Raw genomic sequence first — 14,222 nt, 5'->3', positions numbered from 1 at the left:
ATAATTATCACTAAGGCTAAAACTTTTCTATAATTTACTTTATTTTTTAATCAAAAGTTAATATAATCAATGTATTAACAGTTGCTCAATGGACAGATTCAAAATATTAACAATGGTTCAGTGTCATCTCTCTTTTTTTTTTTTTTTTTTTTTTTTTTTTGCAGAACGCGGGCCTTTCACTGTTGTGGCCTCTCCCGTTACAGGGCACAGGCTCTGGACGCTCAGGCTCAGCGGCCATAGCTCACGGGCCCAGCCGCTCCATGGCATGTGGGATCTTCCTGGACCGGGACACGAACCCGTGTCCCCTGCATCGGCAGGCGGACCCTCAACCACTGCGCCACCAGGGAAGCCCAAATTCATTCTATTTTTAAGGACATAAAGTTTGTTAAATGTCAATTTCTGGAAGGATATTAAACAATCCTTCTTTACATTTCACTTATTCAGCCTCTTTATCAATGAAAGCATTAATGATGATTCATCATGCAGTAATTTTCTCACCCCTAACATCTAGTATATTGAGAAACATTTTTCACACCTTTGGCTACTCTGTAAAACTCTACTTGCTTGCACTGGAATGAGGTCTAAGGCAACTCATTAGAGCAGCATTTTAATAAAAATAAACATTGCCTATGAAAAAAAAGATAATAAAGATAAAGAGGGCCCCACCACTTAAAGCACCAATCTGATATGCACAATAAAAATGTGTCTTACTTCATTCTCTCAATAATGACTATTTTTTGGCTTGTTCTAATTCAAGGTAAGCAAAATGAATATCTGTGGTCCATGAGTGTCAAATCTCAGGTCTCATAATTCTCCTAATCCTGACAACCATGGAAACATGAACGTTATTTTTAAAAGTTCAGGCAAATTCATATGATAGGGATGATGCTGATTCCTAGCCCAGCTGCTGAAAGGAATGATTTCACTTACTCTTGCTCCATCATTTCCAGCTGTGCCTTCAGAACCTTTCTCTCCTATGCCACCCTGGGAAAACATACAAAACACCATTTAATCATTTAATTGTCTTTTTCCTACACTTGCATGGAAGCTTCATGAGAGCAGGGACTTCTCTCTAATGTTCACAGCTGTATCCCCTTGAGCCTAGACCAATGCCTGGGACTAAACATTTTCTAAGGATACATATACTGAAAGAATGAATGAATGAATGGCTTGTGACTTAGGGTGGTAGAAGTAAAAGTCTGCCCAGGAAATCGTTATCAGTAGAAAGTGTAAATGGATGAACTAAACAAACCAAACTTACTCTGTCACCCTTGGGGCCAGGAGTTCCTGCAATTCCTCTTTCTCCTGGCATACCTTGAAGACCTGGTGGGCCTGTATCTCCAGGGGTTCCAGTTGGTCCTGGACTGCCCTGAAACGAACCAACAATAAGTAAGCTCACCTATATATTAAGGTTGAAACTATATGAAATTCCTGTTTGGGTAAATCAAAAATAGTAGAATCTTGGCAATTTCATGTGGTTCAACCTAGTGCTTATATGTTTCATTTGGGAAAATTGACTCTGAGTTCATTTTTTAAAAAATCAGATCTTGCTGTTTTGATTGTTGGTTTGTTTTCAACATTCTCTTTGGAGAAATTGGGTACCAATTCAAATAAAAATGATAGAATTGCCTTTTTATTTTCTTTTATTGGCAACATCATAGGAATTCTAATAAAAAAAGAAGACATCACAATCACATTTAGAGAGCATTCCATTCTCTCTCTAAAGAACCCATGATATGAAGCTGGTTTTCAGGCTCATTCAGTAATTAAATTGAAGCAGATCTTCTTCAATCACTCTGGCTTTTGAAAGTGATAAGGGATCTAATATTATATGATCATGAAAAATTCTACTTCAGTTGTTTGAACTGAAGTTGGCCACACAGTCTTCTACCAATTTTAAAACAGCACCCAAAAGCAAATGGTACTGATTTTTGCCTTATAATGTATTGTACTTTCGGATTTCAAAAATGACATACTTTCATATATTAAGTAAGCAGAACTGTAGAAACTGAGATAAGGAAAATGGAGCATATGATTAGGAAGACATCCTAATAAATTATGCAATTTTTGATTTATTGCCTCTGCTTATTAATAGAAGTCATTAATAAAAGTTATATAAATATTAGAAACAGGTTTGTATATGAGAATGTATCACTACTTTATGTAGTGATCAAAAATCCCATCAAAGAAGAGATTCTTTTTTAGCTGACACTTTAGTGCCAAAGAAAAGCCAAGTAGGTGCTCATTAAATATTTGTTGAAGAAATTATATAATCAAATATTTTGTAAAAACAAGACAAATAAATAATAATAAATCCTAGCACCATTATGTGTTTATTGAGCAGTAATTTTAGACCATTTTAAACTACTGAGCTCACTACCATACTTACTTTTGGACCATCAGGACCATGTCCTCCAGCCATTCCCTTCTCACCAGGAAGTCCGGTTATTCCTGGTTCTCCTCTTTCCCCTGGATTTCCTCGTTCTCCCTACACAACATAGGAATGTCAAACAGTCTCAGTGCTTGATCTGAAAATGGGTTAAAAGTGTTCCTGGAAATGTGAAAAATGACTTCTACTGGGGAAAAATTTAGAAATGAGCAACTATGAAGACTCAGTTTTCTAATTTAATAAGAAATGAACTTGAAGTAAGCATATACTAGTTTCACAGCACAAAATATTTCTCATAAGATTGATTTTCATTAAGTAAAAAACTGTAACAATTAAAGCCCAGTTTCAGATAAAAGATGCTTTTTCAAACTGAAGCCAATGGACACAAAGTTAATCATGAAGAAGAAGAAAATACTTACTCTAGGTCCTAATGGGCCAACTGCTCCGGGATCTCCAGGAACTCCCTATAAAATAGATTTTTTTTTAATGAAAAACTTTCAGTTGAACTTTAGGTATTTATTAGAAATCTTTCCAGATCATATACCTAATTTCTTCTAACATACTATTAGAAGTCTGACTAAGCCCATAATATTGAAGAAAGAAAAATGTGTACAATTTTATAAACAATGGGATATCATATACATTGGATGGAAATATTTTTCCAGAAAAATGTGTATTATACCTGAATGATTGATTTTTGGCAATGAGTTAATTCAAAATATTATCTCACAAAGATATTACTTTTAGCAACAATAAAATACAAGCAAAAGGTCTTTTATTTCCTAATGGAATGTGAAAACTTAACAGAGGAAAGTGAAATTAAAAGCAATGAAGTACTAACCTTTTAAATAGAACCAATTCAATTCAATTTAATAAATATTTCTTGAACATATAATATAGACAACACACTCTACCAGGAACTGTGGGTTCAAACTAATGCAGTCATGACTACATTAAAAGTTTGCTCTTAACTAAAGGAAAATGTGTCATTTAAAACTTCTCTGTTTGATAAAGACAGTAACTATACCAAGTAGGCCTCCAGTCTTGTCCCTTGAAATGTACTGTCTTCATTGTGGCATGATCTTCCTAAAACCCAAATCTAATAGTATTTCTCTCTACTTAAAAGCCCTTCATTAGCTTCCCATTACTCTAATAATAAGAACAAACTAGACTCAAATTAAGACTTTCCACAATCAGGCCCCTGTCATTCTCCAGCCTCTTCTTCACCCTCCTCAAACTGTATTTCACATTTCTGACCTACCAAACTTTTTTCAGTGCCTAAATTTGATCAGCAAGCCTTTGCACTTGCTGTTTCCATTTCCTGGAGTATTTTCTTACCTTCCCTCCTCCCCGCTTACCATCATTCTTCCTTCAGATCTTATAAAAGATACTATTTTGTCCAGGAAACTTTTTCTAAACCCCAATGTCTGAATTAGGTGCATCTTCTAGGTTTACATACACACAGTGCCTCTCTTACCATAGCATTTAGAATATGCTACTGTTGTAACTGACTTTCTATACTCTCTGTCTCCTAGTAAAATAAAATATAAGGCAAGGTCCACGTCCATCTTGTTCAATTGGTTCAGGCCAAGGCTTAGTAGAGCTTAGCACAGAGCACTCAGCAAATATTTTTGAACAGTTAAATGAATGAATAAATCACTCAAAGAAAAATAAATTATATAAACCTATGTGCTGGTAAAATGACAGAAATAAAATGGTAAGTTTCTGTTCATAACCGTTTATGAAGCCTCCAGTAAAATGCACAGTAAGACATATTTAGTGATTAAGAACACAGTATAAGCACGTGACCTGGGTTCAAATCATATCAGCTGTGTGACTTTGGGAAAATTACTTAACATCCGTGTGCCTTATTTTCCTCATCTGTAAAATGGGCATAATAATAATAATAGTACCTAGTACATAAGAGTTGTTTTGAGGATTAAAGGAGATAATTAATTTAAAGCAAAGCAGAACAGAGCCTGACACACAATAAGTGATATTATGTTAGCAATTTTTAGTATTGCTATCCTTATTATTTAAACACTTACCTGATCACCTGGCTTTCCACCTTCCCCAGGAGGCCCTGGAGGACCAGGAAGCCCCTAAAGCAAAAGTAAGAATATAAAATTGTGACTCTGTGGAAACTTAATAGACCACCAGTGTTAACAGTTCACAATTCATGGAGCTCCCTGACTATATTTTCAAGTAAAAGACATTATTTAAACACAAGTTAAGCAAAGCAAAATGAGAAACCTACATCCTCTAACATAACACAGCAGCTAGTCAGTTCGTAGGTTTAGATTTTCATTTGCACACCACTTAGCAAAAATGAGGTAAGAATATAACAGTAGGTTCTTTATATTTGTGGAGCTTTTAATGGCTTTGAGAACAATACTTTAGGCTGCTAGAATAAATATTGAAAGTTAGTCCTGACAGTTTTTTCCCCAAATTATGATTATCTATGCTATTAATCTACCATCATATTTAATTAAATAAATCATGAAAATTTGTTCAACAAAAAATTTTAGACACTGTCAATAAAATTAGATAAGCCTTAATATAGTTAAATAAATCTTATTGAGATATTAAGAACATTTTATGATTTATAATTTGTTAATAGGTTTGGGGTTTGATCAGTTGTTCAGGGGAAATCTGTTCCTTCTCTTTGAGTAAAAATGTTTGATTTTGCCCAAATGTCTATCTTATTTACTAAAAGAGGAATGACTTCTTTGAAAATTGTAGAATTTCACATCATTCAACCATATCTTTTTATAAAAAAGCATTTTGGTTAGGGGAAGAAGAAATGGAAGACTGAGTCAGTGCATACCTGAAAGCCAGTGGGGCCTGGAGGGCCCTGTTCTCCTCTCTCTCCAGCCAGACCCTAAGTCACGAAGGAAAGAAAACCATGAACATCAAGAGCCGATCCTTATGCCTGCTTCCTACTTGTGTGAACCACCAGAAGTATTTATATTTCTTTGTATTTCTTCCAATCACAAGTTTTTCACTTTAGCAAGATAATAAATTAGTCCTAAATGTCACCTAATGGTACTGTTTGTAGTCCCTGGTGGTGAGAAAATATCTTCTAAAGCCAGTGAAGAAACTGATAACATGTGTTCATTTCTTATCCAAACATAAATGTCTGGAGGCAACTGTAAAATTTGGGGGAAAATTGACTATTGGCATGGAAAAATCCATTACTTTTATATGTCTAATCTAAAAGGTAATTAATGTTTCCATTGTAGTTTGTTTCTCAGTGTTATAAAAATTATTAATCAAACCTTCAAAACTAGAATAACTAAAGAAAGCAAAGCTAACATTTTAAAAAAGATATTTAATTGCCCCATTCCAAAACAAATAAACATGCTATAATATTTCTGATAAACACAATTTTAAAATCCTAGGATGAAAATATACCTCAAAGGATAAATATTATCTCATTTTAGTCCATCCAAAAGAAAAAAACGCTTAAATAAATTTCTATAAGACACAATATTAGAAAAAAAACCTGGTATAATCGAGTATTTATATATTTTAAATAAAATACAGTACAAAATATTTGTCAGACACTACTTTCCTCACATAATTTTCAACTGTGATAACATAGAGATGATGAGGTAGCTTTTACGATCAGCATTTCATAGAAGTTTAAAATGAAAAGACCAATAATTCTACTTAAAAAGGCAGAAGATGCCAGCACAGGAATCAAAAGAAAAGATATAACTGAAATTCTTCCATCTTGCACTTTTTTATTTACTTCCCCCTGAAACCTATCCATGAGTAAAGTCTCAGACAAACACCACTGAAGAATGCAATGTGAATATATTCTCACTAAAACTTACATACCGGGGGGCCCACAGGACCGGAAGGACCAACTTCACCATCTTTTCCAGGAGCTCCCTAGCATTGCAGAGAGATAATTTATGAGGTGAGACCATGAGAATTTGGGTAATTTCATATATATATTTTTCTTTAGCAGAAAATGTATAGTTACCCTCTGCCCAGGAACACCAGCATTTCCTGCTTCTCCAGGTTTTCCAGGGTCACCCTAAAGAATCAATGCAAACTAATTTAAATTTCAATCAGTTTGCTATAAACATGTCAGCTCCAAGTGAGGATTATGATGAGATGGCAACATTATACACTGTACTCACACTGCTACCTTTGGGGCCTGGAAGACCCATACTCCCAGGCTGCCCTCTGATTCCTATGGAGCCTGGAGGACCTGGCCGGCCATCCTCTCCTGGAGCACCCTACAAAATTGACAGGAGCAATGTAAGTTTCACATAAGTTCTCTCTGAATGGTACATCACCCAAATTGTCACTTGCCTTTCCTTACTATAAAAGTTATGTAAGTTTTAAATTAAGCCACGTTTTTATTTTAGTGAGTCAGGACAGTTGAGTGTTTAAAAACAACTGCTGAGGTATTTGAATGTTTAGAACGGAGACTTTATTCTTATTCTATACACAAGCCTCATCTTTATGCCTCTTTACATTCTCATATTAATAGGGGAAATCTTCCTTCTTTCATTTACTCTTGTTTGTGGTAATGAAAACTCAGGACTTCCATTTCACATATACTGTATAAGGGAAGGGCCCAGAATATATAAACTGTCAAATTTATACCTACTTATCTCTTAAATGTATAAAATTGGAAGGATATCAAGAAATGAGAATGTTGCTAACAAATTCCACTAATATTAATAAATACATCATGGCAACTTTTTCACTTATGTCAGAGAAGCAGTTACAATCTCAAGCATTTATTTCAATACAATGTTATCAATTTTTGGTCATTTTGAAAATACGCAGATCCTTAATATTTGCTTCCAGGAGAGGAAGGTACATTTTAAACATGTAAACGTGATCAGCATCCACCTGATCAAAAACGTTAACCTTAAATAAACATCTTACCATTTAAGTTGCATGTCTATTGAGAAATATTAATGGTGGTGGACTTTTGTTTAAATTACTTACCAAAGGTCCAAGTTTTCCTTCAGGACCTTGAACACCAGGATTTCCTGTCAGACCCTAAAAATTAAAAGCAATTGTCAGTTTGTTGCTGACCTGCAACTGGAGTAAAGGTTCTAAAGAGTAAAAATAGCACTGCATTAAAAAGATCCCGTTCCGCTTTGCCATGCCCACTCTCAGTAGCCTTAGGCTCCTCCAGACAAACTCACAGGACCATCATGGACCTCACCCAACCTGGCTTCAGGATACAGGGCAGGATACGGCGCAGACAACACAACATGCAACAAGGCATCACATGTGGGACTCTCCACGGGGAGGAGTCCTCACAGCACAGCCTTCAGGGCCAGACTCTAAGCCTCCCACAATGGGAGGCCCGATGTGAGAGAATCAGTCTATGTGGTGGGTGCAGGAGCCACCCTGGTTTGAAATCTCACATAACCAATATTTGTAACAGCACCTTGGACATACTATACTGATCCCAGCAAGGTGAATGCCCGGGTACAAGTCCCTGCAAACTCAGGAAATCCAAAGCTATGCCTCCTACCAGTTTTTTTAATTCATTCATAGTCCTCCAAGTCCAAATGCAGTCTACAATCAGGGATCTTTTTTTTTTTTCTTTTTTTTTGCGGTACGCGGGCCTCTCACCGTTGTGGCCTCTCCCATTGCAGAGCACAGGCTCCGGACGCGCAGGCTCAACGGCCATGGCTCACGGGCCCAGCCGCTCTGCGGCATGTGGGATCTTCACGGACCGGGGCACGAACCCGTGTCCCCTGCATCGGCAGGCAGACTCTCAACCACTGCGCCACCAGGGAAGCCCTCAGGGATCATTTTTACTAAAAGTAATTGAATGGTCATTCAGCTGGCATTCCACCTTTATCATGTGTCTAGGGAAGAATATCGAAGATATTCATCGAAGATGAACCCAATGCCTGTTTCTAATATAGAAGGAGAAAGGGCTGTAGGAGACTTTTACTCATATATCTAACACTGGGTTCAGGATAAAGAACTTATGTTGAGCCAAATGTATCTTTCCATGAAGGTTTTGTATAATCCTTTTCTCTTTAAGGGGCACTGTTGACAACTGAATATAAGGGTAATTCCATAGTTCAAATGAATTTTCAAGTGACATTTTGTTAAAATGAAATTTGTCAGGAATTCTCTGTGCTAAAAGTCACATAAGTTGTTCATCAGCAAGTAAAGAAAAATTATAAAAATTGATAAACAGAATTTTTTTTTCATATCAAGTGGTAAAATTATTAATACATACCTCTTTGAATAAAGGAGACTAGAAGTTTTTTTTTTCTATACATGATAAAAATAGCAAACCATTCATTATTTCAAAAATAATGAATCAGGTCAAACCCAAAGAAAAAAACAAAGAAATGTTCCAGGTCGAGAAAGCAAGCTATTAAAAAAAAAAAAAAAAACCTTTAAAAAACCTTTAATGAATTCTCAGGAGCATATCTCCTGGGTTGATGTAGCAAAAAACTGCTGTGTTCTTACCCGAGCACCTGGAAGCCCAGGTTCCCCCGGACGTCCTGGATCCCCCTGACCTCCTTTAGGTCCTGAAGAACCTACAGGACCCCTCTCTCCTTGAGCCCCCTGTTCCAAAGCAAAGCAGAATATGTCAGAAGAAAGGGAGTGCAGGGAAACAAAAGCAAGCATATATAAAATCCTTGTTTTACAAATCAAACCACTAGTATAACATAAAAGAATTTGTCAAAGTAGTTACAAAGACTTCTTTGTAAACCATGTCACTTCACATTTTGTTCTCATTTGTATTCCTTGTAGAATAGAGGTCTTTCATCATTAACTAATGAAAGTTGTGTTTAGAGCCTCACTCCAATAACTTAGATTTAGAAAACCCCAAATTTTGAAACTGTCTAAATTTCTAGATAAAGGAAAAAATATATATCAGCTAAAGGAAAGATTTATGGCCTATTCTTCTCAAGAATGTCCCTGGAAAGTTTGAAAACAAACTCCAATACACCTCCAACCATCGTCCTTCTCCCCTAGGCCTCTATAATGAAGAAATTGCACAAGAGGGGTCTGGCGTTAGGAGTAACATCTGTGTCCAACTCTTTTCTAGATCTGGACCCATGTGGGCCAAGGCTAGATCACCATGCTGGACAACGGCATCTTTTGCAACACTACCCATAGGAGTGTCAACCTTGATAGGATAACCTTACCTTTGGTCCAGGTAAACCATCAGAGCCTGGAAAACCACGATTGCCAGGAGCACCCTACAAATGACCAAAATGTGATTCTTAATTGTGGATGTTTTTGTAATATATAGTTGAGTGGGTGATTTTTATTCTTAGTACTATAAGGTTTTAGGAGCTATGATCAACCCAACACAGCAATAGATATGTATAAGAAAAAATAACCTGACTATACAGAAAGACATTTTAAATTTTGAAAAATATATGTAAGTACTGAGCCAAAATTATTCAAATCAAAAATTATTTTACCACTTCATTGTAAAATTAAACATAGAGAAAAACTGATACATAGATATAGATACAAGAGGCAAAGAAATGGTATCATCTACCACAATTAAAATGTCAGTGACTGCAGGCATTAGTATTGTCTTTGATGTGAAGCCCTTTGCATTTTCTGAGGTTCCATACAAAAGTAAGGTGATATTGTTATTCTCCCTTTCAGACCTGTTTCATTATAGTCCAGTCACAGCAACCTTTTCTGGTCTTTAAAATCACGAAGCCCTTTCTGGCCTCCTGGATTTGCATTTTTTGTTTCCTCTGCTGAAAAATGCTTTTTCTCTCAAGTTTTCTTGTTGGCTCATCCTAATCTTCAGATCTTAGCTAGATGCCATCTTCTCAAAGAAGCTTATTTCCTAACCACCTAACCTAATGACACACTACTGTCATAAGTTACTCTCTACCACATCACTATGCTATTCCCTGAGTGTATATGGCACTTATTAAAATGTGTAATTATATTTTTATTTACCTGTTAACTTGTTTATTGCTTACCTCCCCACTAAACTACTGTTTACTAGCCCCCACATGAAGGATGGAACCATAGCATTCTTGTTCACTGATGTATCCGAAGCACCATATACCAAATTGGCATAGAGCCGTTGTTCAGTCAATATTAGATGAATGAATGAATGAACAATGATTAGACAGTTGACTCCCTGAATTCAAAGATAGCCATACTGAACTATGCAATGCACCTGCTAGCATTTCTCTTAATTGCTCTAGTTTTCCTCACTATCCCAAAAGTTATTCATGTAATTCCCCCACAACTATAAGAATTTATTCAATCATTCAAATTTTACCCTTTCTCCCATGGGGCCTGGAGGACCAACTGTTCCTGGATCACCTCGGGGACCTCGTTTGCCTTCTTCACCAGGTGGGCCTATTGGACCCTGAATACCATGTGGCCCCTATTGAAAACAGAAGGACAGATACCAGAAAGAGCCATTTGACAAGGGAGTTATAGTCAAAAGATTCATTTAAATAAGTCAGTCACAAATTTTAAACTATATTAAGCAAACTATTTCCATCCAAAAGTATTATAATTCTCACTGTCATTATTTGAAGTACTTCAGTATTTTGGGCTTACACTTCTGGATAATATTCATGTTCTTCTTATCATTTAAAAGAAAGAAAACCTTACCGGTTCCCCTTTTGGGCCAGCTTCTCCTTTGAAACCTGGAACTCCTGGATCACCCTAAAATAAAAATATCGATAATTGTAAGAACCAAGATATTTATCCAGCCCAACCTGCTTTAATTATTACAGTGAATGGGCCTTGAAAATTTTCTGCAGCTGAGTCTGTACTGAATCAGCAGTATAATAATTTTTTTAAATTATGCAAATCTTGTAGAATGTGTGTGAAATTTTATAAAATCCAGTATAGTTAGGTAGTGATTTGTGTATTTTACAGGGGTCTTCAAAAGATTTACTTTTAAAATCTTGTTTTTAATCATGCATAGTAGGATAATTAGAATTATTACAATTTGATAATAAAAATTAGAACTAACAATGACAACTTCAATAGATAAATCTATTTAGAGTCTATTTTAGGAAATAGATTTGTTCACCCAAAATCAAAATAATTTTATATTCATGTTCTATTTATTGAGATTTGACAACTTCAAATAGGGTATTTTACCTTTAGAGTTTTCAAGAGTTTTGGGTATGTGTGTCTTTATAATACCGATTGTACTATAATTTGTGGGAACCAGATTGCTAAATTGAGAACATGATAAAATCAGATGTAAAATACCAACAACACGCATGTTTTTATAAATTTGTCACTAGCATTTAAAAAGGATTTATCAGCATAATCAAATTACTTATATCAGGATCTAAAATATTTGTTTTAAGTAGTACGAGGAAACAAAGTTTTGTTACATATCAAGCTAAAAGATACATAAGCACAACTTCTCAATGTGTTTATTTCTTAAGAACTAACCATAATATTTTTACCAATAGATAAATATATGAATATAAAACATACAAATTTATACAAAATGTGGAAACTCATTCAATATAAACAACATGTTGGAAGCACTCTTCAAGAATAAATCTCAAGAAATAGCTGTTGAACCCATTTTAGCCAAGTTGTCATTATAAACCCCCATGAAAACTCCGTATTTCCCCATACGGGCTTGCAAAGTGTCTTCATATTTGTTATGCAACTATTTATAAAATTCGATTAGGTGGATCATGAAGTTATGACATTACTATTTTAAACAAAAGAACACTAAAATTTAACATAGTGCAATAATTTTCCCCTTTGAATTTAAACATGTAAATTGTATATTAACATTTGGCTTCCACTTTACAAAAATTCCTACCTTCTTTTGACTCATTCAAATAAGTCACATTATCTATGTTTCACTGTATCTCATTACATATTATTTCTCTGGCGATCTTAGTTGTATTATACTAATGGATGATAATTCTTTGATGGACATTACCGGTTGGCCTCGAATTCCTGGAGGTCCAGTGCTACCCTGAGGTCCTGGAGATCCAGGGGGCCCAGCTAAGCCATGAGGACCAGAGGTACCTGGAGAACCCTATTGGAATGCAAGAGTAACATGATGAGCAGAGACCTAGGCACAAGTCTATGGTCACTGTCCAAAGGATTGTGCCCATTTGAACCTCATGTGGCATAAATGAAGTTAGTTACTCACTGTTGGGCCTTTGGCACCAGGCGTACCATCAGTTCCCACTGCACCCTAAAAGATACAGGAAAAGTTCATGAAATATTAAGCCATATCTAGGGTGGTATTCAGATGTCCACCCATCTCGCAAAAGGAGGTAGAAAAATTACCACAAAGAAAGGAAGGAAAAATAAATCAATCACCATTATATTATAAAAATCACTTTTATGACTAATTAATTCCCTTTTCCATAAAATAGACAAAATTTGCAGAGTTGACAAGGGACATTTTTTTTTCATGAGTTCTAAACACTCATTCAGAATTGAAAGAGAATATATTAAAATATGTTGCTTTTGTTCAAAAGTTATAAAACATGTCCAGCTTTCAGTGATAATTTTTAAATATACTAGGAACTTACAGGAAGACCTTGAGAGCCAACAGGACCCGGTAGCCCAGTTTCACCTCTTTGCCCCTGAGGACCTTCAGGGCCTCGTGCCCCAGTGGGACCTGCTTCTCCCTAAAGGAGTATGAGGAAAATGTTAATTTAAGAAAATACCAGTGTGGTGTGTTTCAAAGCTGACTGCTTATTTGGAGTTTTACATTTTACACCCAATCATTTAAATGAGTCAAGAGCACAAAGTAGTTTCCAGGGGTGTGTGCCTAACTTAGCTTAAGGGATGGACTCACTTCCCGCCACTCTGGATGTGATGATGCCCACAGCATGCAGAGCAGAGCAACCTGGTGAAGGTCACCTGATAGCCACCCTTGTTTCAACCCAAGATAGGGAACCAGATAGTAAATAAAAATACAGGATGCCTGGTTAAGTTTTAATTCAGACAAACAACAAATGATTTCAGAATAAGTTTGTCCCATGCAATATCTGGAACACATTTATCCTAAAAGTTTATTCTTTATTTATCTGAAATTCAAACTTAGCTGAGTTTCTGCATTTTATCTAACATATTAGGTACCTAATGTAAATCAAATCCTAGAGGGAATCCCTATTATCCTTCACTGAAATACAAAGAACTAGACGTGAACGTTTATTCTTCATCTAGAGAGTCAGAGACCCTGGAAGAATATTACAGGTATAGCAGAATTTTGGCCAAAAACAAACACCGGGGGTGGTGGTCTTTATGTTGGGGGTGGTGGTAGGACAGGGAAACAACTTCTGAAACAGTTTTGTGAGGTGTTTGACTTTATTAAGGAGTTTTCAGTAGCCAACAGCCCGTACTAGAAAAACCCAGGAGGAGAGGGAAGTATCCAGAGTGAACTACTGTATAAACTATGATGGCTAGTGAAGTCTTAACTGGAGGCCACAGTAGGAGCAGAAACCACTTCCTGCAAAGTGAGAGTCCGGGGCATTGTGAGTATTCTTCCTTGAGTTCTCTAGCCAGAGCTCGGTGTGAGGGTGGAGAGTCTTACAGAGAGAGAGAGGGAAGGGCTTTTGCCTATTTTGATTGAGGGACACAGGGAGGTTGGGTCCTCCAAGGTCAGAGTCAGTGGCAGCAGACTTAGGACTTCAGGGAGCAGATCAGACACAGAGGGGAACTGAAGAAGGTCCTACTCGGCTGAGTTCACAGTGAGTTCTCAGTTAACGGAGGGCAGCCACATCCCTGTGGCACAGAATTCAAAGTAAGCGTTAGAGAGAGCCAAAGAATAATTTGACTTGATGACTCTCACATTTCAAAGAATACTTGAAATGTCAACTAGAGATTTTTTTGTTTA

The 14,222-nt window shown here is 36.3% G+C and overlaps 1 long non-coding RNA gene across 1 annotated transcript; it reads right to left on the bottom strand.

Annotated features, from left to right (window-relative positions):
* Positions 1–930: 930 nt before the first annotated feature.
* On the bottom strand, positions 931–2,460 carry LOC307057299. Its single transcript, XR_013811054.1, has 3 exons — positions 2,390–2,460; positions 1,262–1,369; positions 931–984 (listed from the first exon to the last, which is right to left on the bottom strand). It is a non-coding gene; the product is annotated as an uncharacterized lncRNA (long non-coding RNA).
* Positions 2,461–14,222: the final 11,762 nt, after the last annotated feature.

This window comes from Hyperoodon ampullatus (genome assembly GCF_949752795.1).
Source record: "Hyperoodon ampullatus genome assembly, chromosome: 8".
NCBI lineage: Eukaryota > Metazoa > Chordata > Mammalia > Artiodactyla > Ziphiidae > Hyperoodon > Hyperoodon ampullatus.
This window is presented reverse-complemented; position numbering and strand designations above follow the sequence as displayed.